General features: G+C 38.4%; 1 pseudogene; it reads left to right on the top strand.

Annotated features, from left to right (window-relative positions):
* Window positions 1-19,556: 19,556 nt before the first annotated feature.
* LOC139842844 (triacylglycerol lipase 2-like) lies at window positions 19,557-22,681 on the top strand (annotated as a pseudogene).
* Window positions 22,682-25,038: the final 2,357 nt, after the last annotated feature.

The following is a 25,038-nucleotide window of genomic DNA, read 5'->3' as shown; positions in this document are numbered from 1 at the left end:
TAAAAGATGTTGAGAAGACAGATTCAGTTCCTCAACCTAGTACTGATCTCGTTGATTTGGATCCATTTACTCCACAACATGTTGGAGATGATGTTCAGAATGATGAACATGGTACTGATGTTGGTGATGCTCCGGAGCAGGTAGAGATTCCAGTACCAGATGTGCCCCCATTTGTCCCACTTAGGCGGTCTACTTGAGACCGTCATCCTTCTGTTAGATATTCTGCTGATGAGTATGTATTAGTTACTGATGGGGGAGAGCCAGAATGTTATTCAGAAGCAATGAAAGATGAGCATAAGAAAGAGTGGGGTGAAGCCATGCAAGATGAAATGAATTCCTTACATGAGAATAATACTTATGAGTTGGTGAAGTTACCTAAAGGCAAGAGAGCTTTGAGAAACAAATGGGTGTTCAAAGTGAAGACAGATGAGCTTACTTCACAATCAAGGTACAAAGCTAGGTTAGTTGTTAAAGGATTCAGCCAGAAAAAGGGTATTGATTTTGATGAGATTTTCTCTCCAGTCGTGAAGATGGGATCTATTCGAGTGGTTCTTGGGTTAGCTGCTAGTCTTGATCTTGAGGTTGAACAGATGGATGTCAAGACTGCTTTTCTTCACGGTGATTTGGATAAGAAAATCTACATGATGCAACCTGAAGGTTTTCGGGTTAAGGGTAAAGAAAATTATGTTTGTAGACTTCAGAAAAGTCTATATGGGTTGAAGCAAGCACCGAGACAGTGGTATAAGAAGTTTGAGTCGGTTATAGGAAAGCAAGGCTACCGAAAGACAACTTCAGATCATTGTGTTTTCTTTCAGAGGTTTGGTGATGATGATTTCATCATATTGTTGTTATACGTTGATGATATGTTGATTGTTGGTAAAAATATTAAAAGAATTGCGCAGTTGAAGCGAGAATTGAGCAAGTCCTTTGCTATGAAAGATTTGGGGCCAGCAAAACAGATTCTTGGCATTCGGATTTCTAGAGATAGAGGTGCTAAGACGTTACATATATCACAAGAGCAATACATTGAAAAGGTGCTTAGTAGATTCAACATGGAGAATGCTAAAGTGGTTAGTTCCCCTCTTACTAACAACTTTAAGCTAACAGATAGAGATTGCCCTTCTTCAAAGGAGGATGTTGAGGAGATGGATAAAGTTCCATATGCTTCAGCGGTTGGTAGCTTGATGTATGCTATGGTGTGTACTAGGCCTGATATAGCTCATGCGGTAGGTGTTGTTTGTCGGTTTATGTCAAATCCGGGTAAGAAGCATTGTAAGACCCGAATATTTATTTTGTATACTTGTTTATTAAAGGCATATGAGATCGGGCTTCGTTGAATATTTATATATATTAAAATTAGAAAAGAGCTGAATCTGTCAATCTGCGCGCCGCGCAAAGCGGCCGCGCGCCGCGCAAACGCGCTGACAGAACCTATCTTGTTTTATTTATTTTAAATGAAGGGTATTTGGGTAATTTCACATGGGGCCGGATTTGTGGGCATTATCAGTTGGTTTAGATCCAACTTTGGATCATTTCACATCCATTCATCATCCTCATCCATTCTTAGAGAGAGAGAGAGGGGTCTAGAGAGAGATTTGAGGTTTTGGGGAAGAAGAAGCTCGAATCGATCAAAGTCTCGGGTTTTAAAGTTGTTCCTTTCGTTCTCGGCTACGCGGTGATAGTATTGGTAAGCTCAAACTCCGAATTTCATCTATTTGATTTGATATTCAAGTTAGGGTTTTGAGTTAATTTGTTGTAATACCCTTTTAGGTGATGAAATGGGTTTAGTGATGCTAGTAATCGGGTTTATTGTTAATTGTTGGTGGATTTTGGGTTGGTGAACAATTGGCCATGTTTGGAACTTGAAATTTAGTTTAATCACTTTAGTTAGCGATTATGGAAGTATTGGAACCCATTGGAGGTTGTTTGGTTGACTAACTTTGACTTTGGGTCAAATTAGGGTTTGGTGGTGACTATGACCCGATTGGCGATTTAATGAGGTTTATAAACTTAAAATGGATTAAGTTGAAGTATAGAACCGAGTTAAATGTGTTTTGGTGTCAAAACTTGTAAAGGATGAGATTTTGGCCTTTATGGGTCAAAATTAGGGTTTAAGTGTCAAAATGGGTATGACACGTGTTTAACACTTGAGTTCGGGTTTAATTGGCATATTATGACCATTCTCACTTGTGTTAGTGATTATTGGTTGGTTTGGGTACGGTTTGTGCTTGGAAGTGCATTTGGGTCGAAATGGCACTAAGTGACGAATTGGGTTAATTTGTGAATCCAATCTAATTGTGTTGTGGTATTTGTGATAATGGAATAGGTATTTTGTAACGACCCGACCAAAACCGTTATTGACGGCGCCGTTAACTTAGGTCCCGTTGCGTGGTCGTAGTCCCTATATGAGACTCGTTTGACCAAAATTATGTCGCATTCATTTGAAAGGTACAAGACTTGCAAGTTTAGTTTACAAAACCGTTCGACAACAAGTCTAAGTTTACAAAAGTCATAAAGTATAAATGAAATAACTTGCGACATAATTAGTTTAAAAACACAGTTGCTATAAATAGCGTAAGTATGTAAACAAAAGTTTGAATCCAAAAGTGCTATCCCTAGCGTATGTATGCATGGTTGACTCCAATCAAGTAATCAAAGAGTGCGGAAGCATGTATCAAGTAGCCAAGTATGAACCTGAGAAACATATAGAAAACTGTCAACGAAAAACGTTGGTGAAATCATAGGTGTATTAGTAAATGTTATATTTTGAACCACAAGATTTAGTATTTCCATAAATTGATCATCCAAAAGTTGCATTCCAAAAGTTGGTTCGCGAGCACCCAATTATCAAAGCTTAACATTCCTTCCATTGTATACCCCATCACTTAGTGCTAGAACAAACACTGATTCTCGAAAATATATTTCATCCGTAGACGGTAGCGAACCGTCAAAGATGAGGGTTGTCAACCCATATGGCCATATAACATAAGTTCTCGCTTACACCCGGCAAGTGTAACTAATGATAATCGAATTGAGGATTTTCGTTCTAAACTCGCTGTAGAATGTTTGTTTTCCTTGTACTTGTGTTCAAAGTATAAAAGTAAGTAGTACAAAATGTAACAAAGTATATGTTTCTCAGCCCACAATTTAAAAGTATAAAAAGTTGTTGAAAAGGTGGGACTATGATCTCACCTCGAGTGCACGAGTATAAAAGTACTTCACAAAGTAACGTATGCATGAAAGTTGCTTAGCCTTGACCTAAACAAGTAAGTTGTGTCAATTAACCGATTACGACACAAGGTCGGGTGAAACGTGTTCAATTAGTCCTATGGCTCGTTACGACTCGATTAAGTATAGCATGTGAATCACGTTGTCAAGTTTCATACAAGAAACAAGTATAAAAGCATGTTAGAATGATTGTATAAAAGTTTGGTTAAGTTTGACTAAAAGTCAAACTTGGTCAAAGTCAACGAAAAAGTCAACGCGTTCGGGTCGGACCCCGAACTATTTTTCTGAGGTTTTTAATCATATATAAGCATGTTAGAACAAGTTACATGTGAATCGGAGGTCCATAGCATAGCAAACATTTTTCATAAAATGGAAAAGTTGGACAGAAGCTGGACGCGGCTTATGTCGCGCCGCGACCAGGGTTGCCGCGCCGCGGCCTTGGTCGTGGTCTGGTGTCTGTCAGTTACAAATGTTCAAGACTTGGTAAAACTTCAAACAAACGCAAAACGCAAACCGCAAACAATTAGAAGACGTATCTTATACCGTTGGAAAGCTCTTTTGACAAGGAACACAACTAAACACAAATCATCACACAAAAACATCATTTACAATAACCGAAAACTCGTCAATTGATCAAGAAAGGTTTATTTTCAAAGTTTCAAGTTCGTAAAACGTATTTTATGATTCGGGAATCCAATTTACACATACGATATGCCGTTTTGAAGGTAATGAAGCATACATTACTACTAAACACTAACAATTAACATTCCATGGCATTTAAGCATCCAAAAGTTCATGTCAAGAACTATCAAACCCTAGTCAAACATCACAAAATCATTAATCGGGTTTTTGAAGTTTTCTTAATCAACCTACGCATCAAAACGAAGCTAGTGATACTAGTAACACAATTAAAACATGCACTTTAACAATCTAACAACATTAACTCATCCCAAAATCAAGGATTAAGCACACCCATTTCAAGTTCATGCTAGTTACTCCAAAAACAACAAATCGAGCAAACCAAACATATATTCATGTTAGACTTGAGCCATAGACACTAACTAACACCATTTCAAATTAAAAACACGAATTTAGAGAAATCTAGAGTTTTAGAAATGTTACCCAAACGAGATGAAGTTGGTATCAAATTGTAGAGGATGAAGAGAGGATTCCAAATATGTAATTTGTTTTGAAGTTTGCTTCCAATCCCGAATTTAGATGATGATTCTATGAAGTTGGGGTTTGTGTGTGTTCTTGCTAGAGAGAAAAAGAGAGAGATGGAGGGATTGAATGGTGGTGAAATGGGTTGACTAGTTGACCTAGTCAACTAGTTTGCCCATTTGGCAACTCCGGTCCCTCGAGTTTCAAAGCGGGTGCGGGATTTAACCGATCGAATATTTTTAAAACGCTCGAGTAAATGTGTGATGTCAAAATTAAATAGCGGAAATATAATGAACGTTACTCACGGAAACTATTAATTTAAATACGAAAGATTATGTTTTTAAAAAAAAAAGACGGTGTTAAAATTAAATTTAACGGAAAAACACGGGATGTTACATTATCCACACCTCAAAAGAAATTTCGTCCCGAAATTTAGTTGGAAGTAGTAGTCGTTGAATCTTCCTCGAGATCTTGTGTTGCCAATTCTACGAATGAGGGAGAAGTACGTTCTAAGGTATTTCAACGAATTTTGACGGTCGGGATCATGTGTTGTTTTAAGGTTTGGCTTCACGATTTATGGTTTCAACCGGTCCTCCTAGGAAGTGAGGGTTATCGTCGATAGTGAGTTCATCAAAGGAGATAACAAGTTCTCGTTTCGCAAAACACGTCTGAGTTGATACATCGAATGTAGGATAAACGGAGACCCAAAATGAGTCGGAAAAGTCTAAACGGCTAGCGACGGGTCCAAAACACCCCAAGAATTTAAAGGATCAAAATATCGCGGATTTAGCTTCCTACGTTTCCCGAAACGGATTGTACCTTTCCAAGGTGCGACTCTTAACGTGACGCGGTTTCCCAAGCGGAATTTGAAATGTTTACGTCTAACATCGGCGTAGCTCTTGGTGAGTACGAGTCGCGTAGGGTTTTACCTGAATATGAACAAATTTTCTCGGTTGCTCATGAATAACCTCGGCCCCAGTGAATTGATCATCGTTTACTTGGTTCGACAAAGGAGAATGACGTTTCCGGTCACATGTGGTTTCAAAAGGAGTGACGTTAAAACTCGAATGAAAATCATTGTAGTACGAGGATTCGGTTAAAGGAAAATACTTTTCTCAATTAAATTTGAAGTTGGTAATACAAACTTGTATTATGGTTTCCAAGGTTTAAATCGCATGTTTGTTCGGTCCGTCGGGTTGTGGATGGTACGCGGTGCTCATGTCTAAACGCGGTCCCGAGGCTTTTTGTAAGGTACTCCAAAATCTAGAAGTGAAACGAGGATCTCGATCCGAAACGAGGTACATTTCCCTAAGGCATATTGAACAAGTTTGCTAGGAATTGAAAACGTTAGCTAGGACAAGTTTCTCAAGAAAATTCGCGTCGCGGAAGATTTATCGGTTTCCAAAAATGTTCGTCGGGGCAAGTTCTCCTCGGTTTCTGAAAGAAAAACGTTCGTCGGAACTATTCACCCTCGAGGTGAATACTAGTATAACGTGGAGAGTCTCTCTCCATTGGGAATTTAGAATAAGGACCTCTTGAACCGGAAGTACGAGGGTGATGCAAAAGAAGTTTCCGCCCCGATGTGAGCATAACGAGTAAATTGTAGTTAGTCAATAAGACTGCGCGAGGACGAGCTAGTATACCCGTGTGACATACGGTTGAAGTCGAATGGAATCGGTAATTCATTTGGAAGCATAAATATAATTTGACAATAATTGAAGGTGTGTCCTCGGTATGGTTGTTATAAATATTCTCGGAGTTTTCGGATGTCCAAACCTGAAAAGATGAAGTCATGTACATGGCACATGGTGGTGTTTAGGTTGATCGAGTCTAACCACCATCACGCGTCACTAGAACTTTGGTATGTCTTACCGTAATATAACTACGTTGATCGAGTGTAGTTATATTATGCTAACTCATACCTCCATTCCCACATCACTCCATAGATTCAAGTTCGTGTCATCGCGAAAATCTAAAATGAACAAAATGTAACGACGTCTCAAACGTGACTCGTATTAAATCGAAATAGTTTCTACAACTCTAAAGAAGCGTTTCCCCGCGGGAAGTGTATAAATGATTGTTAACGTCAAATCGGTTCGAGTCAGACGATATTGTACTCAGGTATGAAAAGAGTAACGAGTCATGATAACGAGTAGCACGCAACCGTAGCGATAAATGGTGATGACGATACTCACCTAGAGTAGTGATGGTAGTAACACCAAAAAGTAGATAGTAAGAAACACCAGTGGAGAACCGATAGTAAGTTGAAACGGTGGCAAATAACAATCCGGGAGACAGAGTTCCCGAACAAGTATGACTAATGAAGTCGTCGTCATCCATACGTGTATGAATCATGAATTTACGTGTGTTACCAAAAAGTGGCGGAATACGAGTTCGTACGATGAAGGTTGGGTACCATTAAAAAGTTTGCCTAAGAATGATTCAAGTATAATGCACAAGTAGTCAAGTAAGTGCTATCTATAGCAAATGTATGTCAGAATGCAAATGCTAACTATCCGGTTGTAGTCTAGACTCACTAATGCGTCCTAACGACTCTGTTAGACACACTAATGCACGTCCTAGTTCCCTACAACCAACGCTCTGATACCACCTGTAACGACCCGACCAAAACCGTTATTGACGGCGCCGTTAACTTAGGTCCCGTTGCGTGGTCGTAGTCCCTATATGAGACTCGTTTGACCAAAATTATGTCGCATTCATTTGAAAGGTACAAGACTTGCAAGTTTAGTTTACAAAACCGTTCGACAACAAGTCTAAGTTTACAAAAGTCATAAAGTATAAATGAAATAACTTGCGACATAATTAGTTTAAAAACACAGTTGCTATAAATAGCGTAAGTATGTAAACAAAAGTTTGAATCCAAAAGTGCTATCCCTAGCGTATGTATGCATGGTTGACTCCAATCAAGTAATCAAAGAGTGCGGAAGCATGTATCAAGTAGCCAAGTATGAACCTGAGAAACATATAGAAAACTGTCAACGAAAAACGTTGGTGAAATCATAGGTGTATTAGTAAATGTTATATTTTGAACCACAAGATTTAGTATTTCCATAAATTGATCATCCAAAAGTTGCATTCCAAAAGTTGGTTCGCGAGCACCCAATTATCAAAGCTTAACATTCCTTCCATTGTATACCCCATCACTTAGTGCTAGAACAAACACTGATTCTCGAAAATATATTTCATCCGTAGACGGTAGCGAACCGTCAAAGATGAGGGTTGTCAACCCATATGGCCATATAACATAAGTTCTCGCTTACACCCGGCAAGTGTAACTAATGATAATCGAATTGAGGATTTTCGTTCTAAACTCGCTGTAGAATGTTTGTTTTCCTTGTACTTGTGTTCAAAGTATAAAAGTAAGTAGTACAAAATGTAACAAAGTATATGTTTCTCAGCCCACAATTTAAAAGTATAAAAAGTTGTTGAAAAGGTGGGACTATGATCTCACCTCGAGTGCACGAGTATAAAAGTACTTCACAAAGTAACGTATGCATGAAAGTTGCTTAGCCTTGACCTAAACAAGTAAGTTGTGTCAATTAACCGATTACGACACAAGGTCGGGTGAAACGTGTTCAATTAGTCCTATGGCTCGTTACGACTCGATTAAGTATAGCATGTGAATCACGTTGTCAAGTTTCATACAAGAAACAAGTATAAAAGCATGTTAGAATGATTGTATAAAAGTTTGGTTAAGTTTGACTAAAAGTCAAACTTGGTCAAAGTCAACGAAAAAGTCAACGCGTTCGGGTCGGACCCCGAACTATTTTTCTGAGGTTTTTAATCATATATAAGCATGTTAGAACAAGTTACATGTGAATCGGAGGTCCATAGCATAGCAAACATTTTTCATAAAATGGAAAAGTTGGACAGAAGCTGGACGCGGCTTATGTCGCGCCGCGACCAGGGTTGCCGCGCCGCGGCCTTGGTCGTGGTCTGGTGTCTGTCAGTTACAAATGTTCAAGACTTGGTAAAACTTCAAACAAACGCAAAACGCAAACCGCAAACAATTAGAAGACGTATCTTATACCGTTGGAAAGCTCTTTTGACAAGGAACACAACTAAACACAAATCATCACACAAAAACATCATTTACAATAACCGAAAACTCGTCAATTGATCAAGAAAGGTTTATTTTCAAAGTTTCAAGTTCGTAAAACGTATTTTATGATTCGGGAATCCAATTTACACATACGATATGCCGTTTTGAAGGTAATGAAGCATACATTACTACTAAACACTAACAATTAACATTCCATGGCATTTAAGCATCCAAAAGTTCATGTCAAGAACTATCAAACCCTAGTCAAACATCACAAAATCATTAATCGGGTTTTTGAAGTTTTCTTAATCAACCTACGCATCAAAACGAAGCTAGTGATACTAGTAACACAATTAAAACATGCACTTTAACAATCTAACAACATTAACTCATCCCAAAATCAAGGATTAAGCACACCCATTTCAAGTTCATGCTAGTTACTCCAAAAACAACAAATCGAGCAAACCAAACATATATTCATGTTAGACTTGAGCCATAGACACTAACTAACACCATTTCAAATTAAAAACACGAATTTAGAGAAATCTAGAGTTTTAGAAATGTTACCCAAACGAGATGAAGTTGGTATCAAATTGTAGAGGATGAAGAGAGGATTCCAAATATGTAATTTATTTTGAAGTTTGCTTCCAATCCCGAATTTAGATGATGATTCTATGAAGTTGGGGTTTGTGTGTGTTCTTGCTAGAGAGAAAAAGAGAGAGATGGAGGGATTGAATGGTGGTGAAATGGGTTGACTAGTTGACCTAGTCAACTAGTTTGCCCATTTGGCAACTCCGGTCCCTCGAGTTTCAAAGCGGGTGCGGGATTTAACCGATCGAATATTTTTAAAACGCTCGAGTAAATGTGTGATGTCAAAATTAAATAGCGGAAATATAATGAACGTTACTCACGGAAACTATTAATTTAAATACGAAAGATTATGTTTTTAAAAAAAAAGACGGTGTTAAAATTAAATTTAACGGAAAAACACGGGATGTTACATATTTTCCATTGGCGAGTTGCGGTTTACTTGGAAGCTTTCTTCAAGACTTCAGGTGAGTGATAATATCCTATATGCATATGTATGTGTAGGATGGGTGCGGGTCGGGTGAAGTGATTCTCGGTTATAGAGCTCACTTCACATATAGGTGGATTTGAAAGACTTGTGTATGAGTCCAATTGGCACGTTTGTGCGTCTTGGTTGACCATCTTTGGCGAAGTACACGTTTGTGTGCACGTTATCACACTTGGTTGTGATTTGGTTGTTATAACCCTAATGGCGAAGGGTTGATATGGTTGTGTGGTGGATTTTATAATCCCGTGACCGTGGGTTTTAGTATTGTGAAATGAATCTCGGGTAGTGCGGATTCATGGTGACTCGGGTTGTTCGGTCACCTTATTGGAGGTAATGAATCTCGGGTAGTGCGGATTCATGATGACTCGGGTTGTTCGGTCATCTTATGGTTGAGAAGTGAATTTCGGGCTGTGCGAATTCACAAGGCTCGGGTTGTTCGGCCAATGTTCGTGTGTTTGAGGTTAAGGGATTAACCTTGTTCGTTTATATTGTTATATATATATTAATGTGTTGTTGTGTTGTAGCTAACCCTCCGGGTGTAGCTATTTGGCGATGTTTACTTTGTCGTTGATGGACTATCTTTTGTGTTGTATCTTTAGCTCGTTGCTTAGATCGTACGGTATGCTTAGTGTAGATGCTTTATACTTGGATGCCCCGGTATGCGGTATTTGTTTGTGTGGCGTATTCATTTTATACATATATATGTATGTAGTATGTTATCATTCACTAAGCATTAGCTTACCCTCTCGTTGTTGACTCTTTTTATAGATCGCATGCGGATATGGTGGCTCGGGTAAGCGCGAGGACTAGAAGACGTGCATAGTTGCTTTAGTGACTTGCTTTTGGATCATTTAGGATTGGGTAGCGTATCCCCAATCGCCATGCTCGGCTTTGTATTGCAATAAAGTCTTTTGGTCAAATATTGTATTTCGGTACTTAAGGTGGTAAAATGGGTCGTTGTGGGACCCGCTTCGTAAACTTAATTTTATTAATTAAACGTGTTAGTTTTATATGTATGAATTCATGGTTAAAAGCGTTTTGGCTAAAAACGTCGGGAACGGGTCAAACATTTTGGCATTTTAAGTAAAACGGGACAGCGGGCTGCCAGACAGGTTCTGCGCGCCGCGCAACTGGGTCAGTCAGCAAAAAAATTTTTTTTGTCATGAAATTTAACGGGGTTTTATACGCGGTATGGTTTGGGTTGTTACAAGTGGTATCAGAGCATGGTCTAAGGGATTTAGGTGACTTGAGATAAGTGCCTAGACTTAGACTTTTGTGTGCGCGTAATTTGTTGCGGGACTTGTAGGATTACGGGTCAGGAACGGGTTTAGTTAGTGCCTTGTTTATAGGTTGACTAACGTTTATATTAGTAATGCGGATATTATTAATATATTATTTGTGTTGTGGGGTAATTCTCGCGTGTGCTTCTATCGCGTAGAATTTTGTTTGTGTTTGTTTATAGCATCGAGCGAGGCGGTCGTTGTACTAACGAGTCGATGCGGCGTGCGTGCGTAATAAGAACTTGCAGACCTTATTACGGGTGCAAATCGTGTCTAACAAGTGATGTACGACGAGTGTTTAGCAAGATGGGGTGGTGTTGTGAGTGTCGTTTTATACGTGCGTGGACTAATCGTTTTGCATTCTTTAGAATGACGACGCGAAACGAGACCGAGACGAATGACACGGAATTTAACGCTAGAGTTGCGGCCGCCGTTGCGGAGCAAATGAGAGCGTTTCGAGAAGAAATGGATGGGAAGTATTCCGAATTCCAAAATAGGGGTGAAATGGAGCGTTGTCTTAAGAGCTTCATGAGGACTAGACCCCCGATGTATGATGGGAAACCGGATCCTTTGGTGAGTACGACTTGGGTTTCGGATGTCGAAGGGTGTTTTCGTACTATGGAATGCCCTCCCGAGAAAAAGACGAGACTCGCTACTAGTTTGTTGCGGGGTAGGGCGAAGGATTGGTTGGATGGCAAGATTGATCTTGTCGGTGGTGAAACGTTTATGACGTTATCGTGGGACGAATTTAAGGAGGAATTCTTCGAGGAGTTCCGAACTTCAGCCGATTTATCGGAATTGCGTTGTGAGTTGCGAAATTTGCAACAGGGTTCTATGGACTTGAATACTTTAAAGACGACTTTTATGGCGAAGGCTCGTTTTTGCCCGGAATATTTGGGGAACGATCGTTTGTTGATGGAGGATTTCTATCGAACTTTGAGCGATGACTTGAAAAGCAAAATTAGCCGGGGTTACGCGAAGTCGTTTGCGGAGTTATTTGCGGTGGCTAGAGGTTTCGAGTCTTATACGCGATCGAAAAAGGGCGAACCTTCAAGTGAGGGAAGGGTTGTTTCTTATGGTGCTCCGAGTAAGAGGACTAAGGGTCCGAGTGCGAGTACGAGTAAAGTGGTAAAGGGCGCGGTGGAATCTCGTGCGCCTAGATGTTTCAATTGTGGCATTAGGGGTCACAAGTTGTGGGAATGCACGATGCCGAGAAGTGAAGGCGGAATGTGCTACTATTGTCATAAAGAGGGACATCGCAAGCCGGATTGTCCCGAGTTGGCGGCGGCGAATGCCGCAAGGAGACGTTGAGGTACGTTTCGTTTTGATAAATATGTCTTTGAATATTTATTTATGTGGCGTTTATGTTCGGACTTGTTAATTGCATAGTGATTTGCATGTTATGGTTAAGGGTGACGTTCCTAACGGAAGTACCCTATGGTGATGTTTGGTTGTTGGACGAAGGGCGTAAGACTTGGTGTAACCAAGCATTCCTTAGTATTTGGGGAATGTTACTACCAAGCCACGGAAATGGTTTTGGTGTTCGATTGTTTAGCGCGTGTTCGCTTTTGGTGTTGAAGTGATGAACCATGAGGTTCGTCGGGTGATTGGAACCTTTGAGGCCGAGTGTTTAAAATCTCGATGTGTGTTGGTAATGGAGTCTTTATGACGCGACATTAGGTGCCTCTTTTATACCTACTAGCGTGGTGTCGACTCCGATTGTGTTGTGGTTACATTGTACTTAGGGTACCGGGAGAAACCCGTAGGTACATGAGTGACTAGGTGAAACTTGACAAACTAAAGCAATTGGATAATTGCGAGGGTATGGTTTGTGTAATCGTGGTACACTTTTCGTTCGAAATGTTTAAGGATTGATTGAAATCCTTCGTGTGCTCAAGGTTAGAGCAAGGTGTGGTGATGGGTCGTGTGTACCCAATTGTTGGTAAAGTCTACCTTTGGTAGCATCGTACGGGTGTACGAGTTGTGATATAGGAACGTGTTTCCAAGTGGGGGAGTCGCACTCCTGCGCGAGGAAAGTGTTAGTGTGATATTTCGGATGATGATTTTGGTAGATCTGGAATTTTTTTACCGAGACCTAGTTTTGGGTCGATTCGTGGTAGAGTGCGATTTCGGATAAATTGTACTTATGGTTTGGATTGGAATCCCACCGAGGCGGTAATGTGGTAAATCTCGTTGAGAGATAATGGACGTGTTTGGTGAGCAAGGTGAAATCCTTCGGTTAAGGAAGGTGTGTGTCGGGTTCTCTTTTGGAGAATTCTTGTTCGGTGCCTATGTTTGATATAGGTGGTTCTTGCTCGATTATGGTATGTAGTTGATGAAGCATGATCTTTAGGGTCCGCTGACTTCATCGTGGTATTGATGATTAATGAAGCATGACTTTCGGGGTCCGCTGACTTCATTATAGTATGGTTGCGTGATGGAGCATGATCTTTAGGGTCCGCTGACTTCATCATGGGAGTACGTGATTGATGGAGCATGATCTTTAGGGTCCGCTGACTTCGTCATGAGCGTGGTGTTGAGATCGGTGAAGCATGATCTTCGGGTCCGCTGACTTCATCCGGTATTGAGATCGGTGAAGCATGATCTTCGGGTCCGCTGACTTCATCCGATATTGAGATTGGTGGAGCATGACCTTCGGGGTCCGCTGACTTCATCAAGAGGGTTGTGTTGTGGGACGTGAATATCGGGTTGTTCGTATTCACAATATTTCGGGTAGTACGAATGTCCCTGTTGGTTGGGCTCATAGTTTGAGGTAGTGAATGTCGGGTAGTTCGGATTCACTAAGGTTCGGGTTGTACGGCCATCCTCGGTTATACTATGTGGCGGTAGTAGTGAATATCGGTTTGCGCGTATTCACGATGACTCGGGTTTTGCGGTCATGTCGTTGTGAGATATATGGATTGGGTTGGTGGATTTCGGGTTGTGCGAATTCACTAAGGTTCGGGTTGTTTCAACCATCCTCCATATGTGTTTTGGCTCGGGTTGTTTCGGCCATGTTGAGTTGTAATCTATTGGTTGTTTGATACACCAATGGTGGGGTCGTGAGGACCATGTTGTGGGAACTATCGGTCGTTTTATGCGTCGATGGTGGGGTCGTGAGGACCATGTGGTATGATTAGTGGTGCGATAGCCGTATTTCGCTCACATGTTTGTTACGGGTGTGACGATAGATGATTTCGTACCCCTTGGGATTTGCGTTCCCATAGCCGTTTTGGGCGCTATCGGTTTCTAACCGTTGGATTGTATTGTTACGGTAGTTGCGTATTGGTCGTATTGCGCACTACAAGGGATGTTTAATGATTAGGTGATATCCGTAAGGATTCGTTTGGTTCGGTTTCATCGTTTCGGGTTGTTGACCCTAGGTTGAGGCTTGGTTGCTTTGAGCGTTGTACTCGGTAATAGTACGCTAAGGGAATGATATCTCGGTACGAGGTTAGTTGAGTTTTCCCGATGTTAGGGTAGGAGCATGGTTTTAGTGCTCGGATTGTGGACTTGAGAAGTCGCGGGTGACGATTTAGTTGTGGAAGGCGATTCGTTGGAAAGAATTGCTTAGGAAGTCGGATTGAGACTTATGTCGAGGACCGTAGGGTGAGGTCTGTTTGGTTAAGTGATGAGGATCACGAGGACGTGATCGAGTTTAAGTGGGGGAGAGTTGTAAGACCCGAATATTTATTTTGTATACTTGTTTATTAAAGGCATATGAGATCGGGCTTCGTTGAATATTTATATATATTAAAATTGGAAAAGAGCTGAATCTGTCAATCTGCGCGCCGCGCAAAGCGGCCGCGCGCCGCGCAAACGCGCTGACAGAACCTATCTTGTTTTATTTATTTTAAATGAAGGGTATTTGGGTAATTTCACATGGGGCCGGATTTGTGGGCATTATCAGTTGGTTTAGATCCAACTTTGGATCATTTCACATCCATTCATCATCCTCATCCATTCTTAGAGAGAGAGAGAGAGGTCTAGAGAGAGATTTGAGGTTTTGGGGAAGAAGAAGCTCGAATCGATCAAAGTCTCGGGTTTTAAAGTTGTTCCTTTCGTTCTCGGCTACGCGGTGATAGTATTGGTAAGCTCAAACTCCGAATTTCATCTATTTGATTTGATATTCAAGTTAGGGTTTTGAGTTAATTTGTTGTAATACCCTTTTAGGTGATGAAATGGGTTTAGTGATGCTAGTAATCGGGTTTATTGTTAATTGTTGGTGGATTTTGGGTTGGTGAACAATTGGCCATGTTTGGAACTTGAAATTTAGTTTAATCACTTTAGTTAGCGATTATGGAAGTATTGGAACCCATTGGAGGTTGTTTGGTTGACTAACTTTGACTTTGGGTCAAATTAGGGTTTGGTGGTGACTATGACCCGATTGGCGATTTAATGAGGTTTATAAACTTAAAATGGATTAAGTTGAAGTATAGAACCGAGTTAAATGTGTTTTGGTGTCAAAACTTGTAAAGGATGAGATTTTGGCCTTTATGGGTCAAAAATTAGGGTTTAAGTGTCAAAATGGGTATGACACGTGTTTAACACTTGAGTTCGGGTTTAATTGGCATATTATGACCATTCTCACTTGTGTTAGTGATTATTGGTTGGTTTGGGTACGGTTTGTGCTTGGAAGTGCATTTGGGTCGAAATGGCACTAAGTGACGAATTGGGTTAATTTGTGAATCCAATCTAATTGTGTTGTGGTATTTGTGATAATGGAATAGGTATTTTCCATTGGCGAGTTGCGGTTTACTTGGAAGCTTTCTTCAAGACTTCAGGTGAGTGATAATATCCTATATGCATATGTATGTGTAGGATGGGTGCGGGTCGGGTGAAGTGATTCTCGGTTATAGAGCTCACTTCACATATAGGTGGATTTGAAGGACTTGTGTATGAGTCCAATTGGCACGTTTGTGCGTCTTGGTTGACCATCTTTGGCGAAGTACACGTTTGTGTGCACGTTATCACACTTGGTTGTGATTTGGTTGTTATAACCCTAATGACGAAGGGTTGATATGGTTGTGTGGTGGATTTTATAATCCCGTGACCGTGGGTTTTAGTATTGTGAAATGAATCTCGGGTAGTGCGGATTCATGGTGACTCGGGTTGTTCGGTCACCTTATTGGAGGTAATGAATCTCGGGTAGTGCGGATTCATGATGACTCGGGTTGTTCGGTCATCTTATGGTTGAGAAGTGAATTTCGGGTTGTGCGAATTCACAAGGCTCGGGTTGTTCGGCCAATGTTCGTGTGTTTGAGGTTAAGGGATTAACCTTGTTCGTTTATATTGTTATATATATATTAATGTGTTGTTGTGTTGTAGCTAACCCTCCGGGTGTAGCTATTTGGCGATGTTTACTTTGTCGTTGATGGACTATCTTTTGTGTTGTATCTTTAGCTCGTTGCTTAGATCGTACGGTATGCTTAGTGTAGATGCTTTATACTTGGATGCCCCGGTATGCGGTATTTGTTTGTGTGGCGTATTCATTTTATACATATATATGTATGTAGTATGTTATCATTCACTAAGCATTAGCTTACCCTCTCGTTGTTGACTCTTTTTATAGATCGCATGCGGATATGGTGGCTCGGGTAAGCGCGAGGACTAGAAGACGTGCATAGTTGCTTTAGTGACTTGCTTTTGGATCATTTAGGATTGGGTAGCGTATCCCCAATCGCCATGCTCGGCTTTGTATTGCAATAAAGTCTTTTGGTCAAATATTGTATTTCGGTACTTAAGGTGGTAAAATGGGTCGTTGTGGGACCCGCTTCGTAAACTTAATTTTATTAATTAAACGTGTTAGTTTTATAAGTATGAATTCATGGTTAAAAGCGTTTTGGCTAAAAACGTCGGGAACGGGTCAAACATTTTGGCATTTTAAGTAAAACGGGACAGCGGGCTGCCAGACAGGTTCTGCGCGCCGCGCAACCTGTTGGCGCGCCGCGCAACTGGGTCAGTCAGCAAAAAAAAAATTTTTGTCATGAAATTTAACGGGGTTTTATACGCGGTATGGTTTGGGTTGTTACAAGCATTGGGAAGCAGTTAAATGGATTATGAGATACTTACGAGGTACTTCAAAATTAGGTATCACATTTGGAAATGGAAAGCCGATGCTTGTTGGTTATACAGACTCAGATATGGCAGGAAACAAAGATAACATGAAATCCACTTCTGGATATATGATGACTTTCGCAGGGGGAGCAGTTTCATGGCAATCAAGGTTACAAAAGTGTGTTGCATTGTCTACAACCGAGGCTGAGTATATGGTAGCAACAGAAGCGTGCAAAGAACTATTGTGGATGAAAAAGTTTCTACAAGACATTGGGTTTAAGCAATCACGATATGTGGTTCTTTGTGATAATGAGAGTGCGATTCATTTGACTAGAAATTCTATGTATCATAAGCGGACAAAACATATAGATGTGCGGTATCATTGGATTAGAGACGTCTTGAAGATGGTTCGTTTGAACTTGATAAAGTTCATACCGATTATAATGGTTCCGACATGTTCACAAAGGCTTTAGCAAGTGAGAAGCTCAAGGTATGTTGCTCGATCGCCGGGATGGCGATCCATTCCTCATAATTGGAAAGGGGGAGATTTGTTGGGTTTTATTTAAGTTTTCCATTTATGAGGAAGCCCAAGCCCAACAAAATAGGCCCAAGATGAAGTTTGACCTGGTCAACATCTGGGGGCATTAATATGTTAATTGTTTGCAGCTGTATTTATCAAGAGAGATCAGAGAGATAGATCAAGAAAAAGAGTGAAACTCCATTTCCGTCTACAGTGACAGCAGGCCAGAAAATCGACGATCCCCGGAGATCCGACCGTTGAATCTTCTTCATTTTTGGGCTGTGTCTTCCTGACATCAGTGCCAACATTTTCAACCGTTGAATTTGTCTAAAGAGGTCTGTAGCTCGTGTTCTTGCTGCTGGAACAGAGGGCAGTTTATTGGTAGTGTTGTTCATCTTTTGTCTTTAATTTCTTCATATACTTGTTGATTATTGTTGTTCAAGAGTATGATGATGTTGTATACCTCTAGTTGAGCTAGAGAAGGATTATTGTATTGCTCTCTTGTTGATGATAGTGGAACATTAAGTGGCTTACGAGTCCCGTGGTTTTTACTCTCGATTTTGAGGGGTTTTTCACGTAAAAAGTCGCGTGTATTTAGTGTGTGCTTGATTATTGTTTGGCTACTGATTTGGAACAGATTTGGGGACTGAATTGGGTTGGATTTGATATAGCTTGTTTGTTAGTTTCCTCACGGGTTCATACGGGTCGGGAAAGTGTTGGTCAAACGGGTTTGTTTCCGCTTTGTAGATTGCCCGTTGTGACTATTTTTTCATCAGGTCATTTGGACAAGGTACACTATAAGTCTATTTGACCTATAATGTAATTGTGGATTTTTGACAACTCAGTGAAAAATCTTATTTAATTAAAAAAATTTGCCAAAAAAGAAAAGGAATAAACGTAAATAGGTAAATGAAAGTTTGTTTTATAAACAATGAAAATTTTTTGGCCACTGGGGCAGGTGCCCCCTCCCGTCCTTAACTAGATCCGCCCCTTAATGTCACTAACGGGATCATAAGTCAACCGCCCGATCATATTTAAGATGTCAGAGGTCATGCTCACTTCTACGTCTTATATACATACGCTTTGGTAAATATTGATAGTCGGTCCAATTAAAAACTTTATAACTATTTTCTTCTTGAGCCTTGGTTCCAATCTCTTTTATCTATTTTGTTCTTACGTAAGTATTTTTGATTTAACCATATTTGATTATTACAGTTATTAATATTAATATTGATATTGATATTTGGAATTGATTTTTGATTATTCTTAATTTTGTATACGTCTATCTCTTTGTTATGTTTTTAATCATGGTTTGAGAAAACTACGTCAAACAGATGAATGTTTTGAGTTTGATACGAGGACTGATCTATGGCAAACATCAAACATTTGTTCTTTGATCTCGTATCATGATTTAAAGACTGTAATTATGTGATGACTTCATATGATGGGTTCAAGTCATGTGAGGACAATATATTTACATTCGTGTAAAAAATAATGTTGGGAGTGTGTTTTTGCCTTTCGAAAAAAAAAAAAAAAAAGTGATGACTTGATATGTACGTTTTAGTCACAAAGAAACCAGTTTAGTGCTATTTTAATAAACGACCGATCTTTTTTTTTTTTTTTTTTTTTTTTTTTTGTATAACTGATGATACATTCATTTGAAGAAAGTTCTATTGCATCTCATGAAGTGTAAGTATAAAATTTAGTGTTATTCTGCATTAATTCATACTGGAATTATATTATATATGTTTGAGTACTGTCTGTATACTAGTTATATGCCCATTTAGTTTATTCAGATAAACCGAATTTTGCACCTTAAACTCTTGGAGCCTTGCTTTATATGGACTCCGCATATGATGGTTTGTGTGGAATTTTTGCCAGTATGTGTCATCTTTAACACTCCTATGCAAAAAACAGATGAACCGTAACTCATAACCTTTATCCATAAAGTTAGAAACAAGAACCTTAATGAATGAATGATGAATCCTATATATTATTCTATAATCCAACACCTTGATTGCATAAACTCATCCGAGATGTTCTTTTTGTCCTTTTAGTAGTAATTATATTTATATTCATAGATACTTATTTTTGTTTGTAATATTCTTCTAATCATATAAAAATATACAAAGATTATTCTACTTTTAGTCACATGCAAGAAAACCATCTTAGATGGCCAACAGTTTAATTTTCACAATAATCACATGTGGTTTCATTCTGTTTTCTTCATCTGCTTTTGCGAACCGAACATATTTCTCATTCAATGAAACAAGTGCAGTTGTTGCAGCTTCTAACGCTGATGGTATATGCAATGTAATGGTGCAGCCACGTGGCTACAATTGTGAAGAACACAAAGTGACAACAAAAGATGGTTATGTACTAAGTTTACAAAGAATACCATTGGGACGAGCAGGTGGTCCGAAGGACAATCGGGTCCCAGTTCTTTTACAACATGGTCTCTTAATGGTTTGTGAATTTCTTATTGACATTCTTGTATTTATGTTTAGTTTATTCTTTTAACTTACCTGTAATCTTTACGATGAATGATGAACTAGGACGGTATAACATGGCTGTTAAGCCCCCCAGATCAGTCGTTGGCTTTAGTGTTAGCTGATAATGGGTTTGACATGTGGATCGTTAGTTCACGAGGAACCAAATATAGCCGTGGTCATGTATCTCTCAAGCCTGAAGATGAGGTTATCGTTGTTTGTTTATGGCTTTGCATATATCTAACCATATTAGTATATTACCAAAGGGTCATTAGCCTCGCTGTATTGGGTGCCCATCTGACCTTGAGGTCATGGGTTCTAGTCCTAGGGTGGATAATATGTATATGTTCGTGTAAAAACTCGAGTTAGGTGTGCGTTTGCCTTTCAAAAAAATATATATATGATCATATTATATTCGCCTAATGGGCATAACGAGGATAAAAAATTCAAGTTTCGGTGCGAGGTGGTTTTGGTCTGTAAACGGTCGGTCAACTGAATGTTTTAAAAAAACAGTTAACTATTGGTTACGAGGTGGTTTTGGTCGATTAACGGAAGAACAATTAACGGTCGGTTGATTAAATATTAAAAAAAATGTAAAAGGAAAGGAAAAAAAGGAATAAAAAATGTTTTTCAAAAAAAAGGAAAGCAAAATGACCGATTTTCTCCCGAAGGGGGATAATAACACCTATGCCTGGCAAACGGGTTGGGTTGGATCGAGACCCAAATGGGTTTGGGTCCAAACGGGTCATGGGTCAAAATGGGTCAGAATTTAAATGGGTCAAACGGGTTGGGTCGGGACCCGGGTTGGGTTGGGTCTGAGTGGGTCGAAACCCAACGGGTCGGGTCGAGAACCATTTTATTCAATAAAATTTTAGTTTTACATTTTTTTTTTATCAATTTTTTTTATTATTTTATTATTTTTTACTTTATTTTGAAAATTTACATCGTGCGACTAAAGTTCAAAATTTTACAGCTCGACCCGTTGGACTCATATACAAGACCCGTTGGACCCATCTCTATTTGTTGAACTTGGTGGATTTGAACCCGATCGACCAATTTCTATTTTTTTTGTCTAAGACCCAATATGTTTTAAAAAAACTCATTGGACCAATTTTTAGGGATGTGAATTTCAATAACTGGAAACTTTACAACTCGACCCGTTTGACCCATATGCAAAACCCATTAGACCCAAATTCAACACTTTGGGTTTGGTTTGCCAGGTATAATTACACCCATGCCATTGTGAACAGTAGCATGAGTACTCATGGCGTTGAGTATATTTATAAATATGCTAACGGTTCTTTAGTAAATTATTGGTAACAATGAATTTTAGGCATATTGGGATTGGAGTTGGGATGAGCTGGCTGCATATGATCTGCCAGCTACATTTCAGTATGTTCATGGTCAAACGAGCCAAAAACTGCATTACGTTGGTCACTCATTGGTAAGACTCAGGCCAAAATATACAATGTTGCCTATTTACTTTGACTGTTGATAAATCAAGATTTGACCCTTTTTGTGTATTTTTTGTAGGGTACTTTGACTGCAATGGCTGCATTATCAAAAGGGGAGCTTGTAAGCATGTTAAGGTCAGCGGCATTGCTTAGTCCCGTTGCTTATGTGGGAGAAATTACATCACCATTAGGCAGAACTGCTGCTGAAACCTTCATAGCTGAAGTAAATATTAGAGTTATTCTACTTTTAATCAAATGTTAATAATTTTTTTTGATATTCGATCTGATATCCTGCATCGGTAACAGGCTTTGAAATGGTCGGGCATTCACGAGTTCAACCCTAAAGGTTGAGAATTGTGACTTTTTTGTTCTGCTAAACTTGGGCAGGGTAGGCTGGTTATCATCTGAAAACGAGCTGGGTTGGCTAACTCAGAAACAATTTTTTTTTGTTTTTTAATCTTTTTCAGATTTTATACATATTACCTTTTCATAAATGATTATCAAACCTATGTTACTAATTTAAGATTTTGTAATACAACAGCTTAAAAGATTTTATGCATCTTTAGTACACTTATGGAGTTATGTTGGCTTTCAAACAAGCATAATCTCTCTAATTTTCACCTCTATTTAGTATGTTATTACATAGGTTCAATTCGTCGCATATTAATTCATATTTGTTAATGTTTATGTGATCAGGGATACGGTAACCAAGTTTCTCAAGAAAATATGTGCTCATGAAGGAATCGATTGTACTAATTTGTTGAACTCGTTTACAGGTATACATCATACGAGTATATAAGTATTGTTTTTGGCATCTAAAGCAGTAAGACTAGAGAATTTAACCGCTTTCTTGATTTAGGGAAAAACTGTTGCTTGAAGCCTTCGATAGTTGACGTTTTTCTAGACCACGAGCCACAAGCAAGTTCTACAAAGAACATGATGCATGTAGCTCAAAGTAAGTTAAATTTTCCGCTCTAAATTTGTATACAATATTATCGATATCAAAATATGTTCATTTTTGGAATTTTCGATAGTGATAAGGGAAGGAACGATCCAAATGTATGATTACAAAGACGAAGAACAAAATAAGAAACATTATGGACAATCTACACCTCCAGCTTACAACATGGCAAACATACCGAAAAACATTCCACTATTGCTCAGTCACGGTGGTGCTGATTCTCTTTCTGATGTTGAAGACGTGAAGCATTTGTTAAGAACGCTCAAAGATCACGATCGAGACAAGATTGTGGTTCAATTTATAGATAGTTATGCTCATGCAGATTTCGTAATGGCAACAGATGCTAAACAAGTTGTGTATGAACCCCTTATGGCTTTTTTCAAACGTTATTGAGAAAAACACTATGAGAAAAAGTGATTTGAATCTTTTTTTTGCAGTTTAAATTTGTCCAGTTTTTTAAATATTGTTAGATTCGCTATTTTTTCTACCAATTCAAGTTGAGATTGCTACGATCGAATTATTAAAAATAGATCATCCGGATCACAGAATTGAACAATAGAAGACCGATAAATACGACCTTGAGATGTAATGTTATCAGAAATGTAACAATCAAAGATGTTGAAGTAACATTTTTAGTTTATCATTAACACACACTACTGCTTTCTTTCCGATGTTAAGTTGTGTTAAAATCAATCAATTTGAGGTGCTTGTCATCTTTTAAAGCTGTATTTAAAATTCAAATTAAGAAGTGATTTCAATGACCTTTCAGACAAGTTTAAAACTCATGAAAATATGATTCTACCATTTTCAGGGATATCACACTTTTTTTTAACATACCTACTGGCCGGAGGTCATTCGAAAGCAAATTTTTATATCCATATAACATTGAAAGGGGAATTTCTCTTTACTCTTGGAGTATTTCACTCTGATAGAGGGTTTACTTTTTTTTTTTATTCTGATAGGGGAACCCTACCTCATATATTGGGTTTTGTTGTTAAAATTTAAATTAACATTCATTCAACTCGTGCCATATCGGTGATCGGTCTATTCACTATGAATGCATTTTAATTAATAGTGTTGAATAATAAATCAGATGATATATCGATATATGGATCATGGTCGATATTGTACGATTTCATAAAGACTAACGACACGTATCAATTTGGCTATTGGATCATCCATTGGGGTTACGTGTTCAGAGTGACCCCTTATATTTTTCACGTGCGATAAACATACCAAATACAACTGTGATGATTCGGGAATTTCCGACCAAATTTAAACTTGATCTTTATTTACTTTCGACACGATAAGTAAAGCCTATTTAATTGAATATCAAAATCTTGAACTGTTTATATGGAAAGCATTTGACCTTGACTATTTCCGACGATTCACGAACAGTAGTTTATGTTTAGATGTAAATATATATATATATATGGTAAAACAGTAACAAAGTATTAAATAATATACTCTGAGTTTATTTGCTTCATGTCATAACCCGACCTTAACCATAAGGACGAATACAATAACATATGATTTCATCGCGAGGTATTGACCTCTATATGCGACATTTTTCAAAAACTGCATTCGTTTTTACAATACAAACCATAGCTTTTATTACAAATACAAGGTTTAAACAACTTAATAATGATTATCGTTTAGCGATAATCTTAGACTTACAAACTTTACATGTGATAATAACAATACGACTTCCAACATATTTTACATTACAAATCCTCCGATATGCAGTTTTATTTTTGACACAAATATGCATACTCAAGATCTTGCTTAAATTCAACATGTTACAGTGGAAGCTTTTAGTTATCACCTGAGAATAAACATGCTTAAAACGTCAACATAAAGTTGGTGAGATATAGGTTTAATGCCGGCAGCGTTATAAATATAGACCACAAGATTTCATATATAAACGTTCTAATAAAAATATTCTAAGTTGTTGAGCACTTGATAACCATACTTAACATTTAATCAACGTCGCATATTCCCTTTATTATGAAATCTTACTACACCGTACCAAGTGTAGTCACCGAAACGAAGTACTGTGCAACCGTTGAATACTGGTCGTCCAGTCCGGTTGGGGTTGTCAGGCCCGATAGATCTATCAACAGGATTCGCGTTTACAATACCTCATGTAAATAGTAGTTACCAAGTTACAGGGAAGTATGCCAGTGGTACAACTCAACGTAGAATATATATTTTTAATCACTTGTGTCCATAACGTAAATCATAAAATGCATGTATTCTCATCCCGAAATATTTAGAGTTTAAAAGTGGGACTATATACTCACCTTTGTCTTGAAGGTATTTAACTCGACTTGGTCTCCGATAGATATCACGAACCTAACCATATATATAATATATCAACATATTTTCTTTTTAAGTAATCGTTACATATATATATATATATATATATATATATATATATATATATATATATATATATATATATATATATATATATATATATACTTTTAATACTTTTAATATTTTCTTATATATATATATATATATATATATATATATATATATATATATATATATATATATATATATATATATATATATATATACTTTTAATACTTTTAATATTTTCTTAGTCCGTAGTTAGCAGTCCGATGTTAGTGGTCCACAATTAGTTGCTTAAATAAAATAAATAAAGACCCCATCGTATTCGTATTGATCAGAATTAATCTCGACCCATGGTACCATGTTGTCAAGTGACGTGTTGCGTACAT

Source organism: Rutidosis leptorrhynchoides, chromosome 4 (assembly GCF_046630445.1).
Source record: "Rutidosis leptorrhynchoides isolate AG116_Rl617_1_P2 chromosome 4, CSIRO_AGI_Rlap_v1, whole genome shotgun sequence".
Taxonomy (NCBI): Eukaryota; Viridiplantae; Streptophyta; class Magnoliopsida; order Asterales; family Asteraceae; genus Rutidosis; species Rutidosis leptorrhynchoides.
This window is presented reverse-complemented; position numbering and strand designations above follow the sequence as displayed.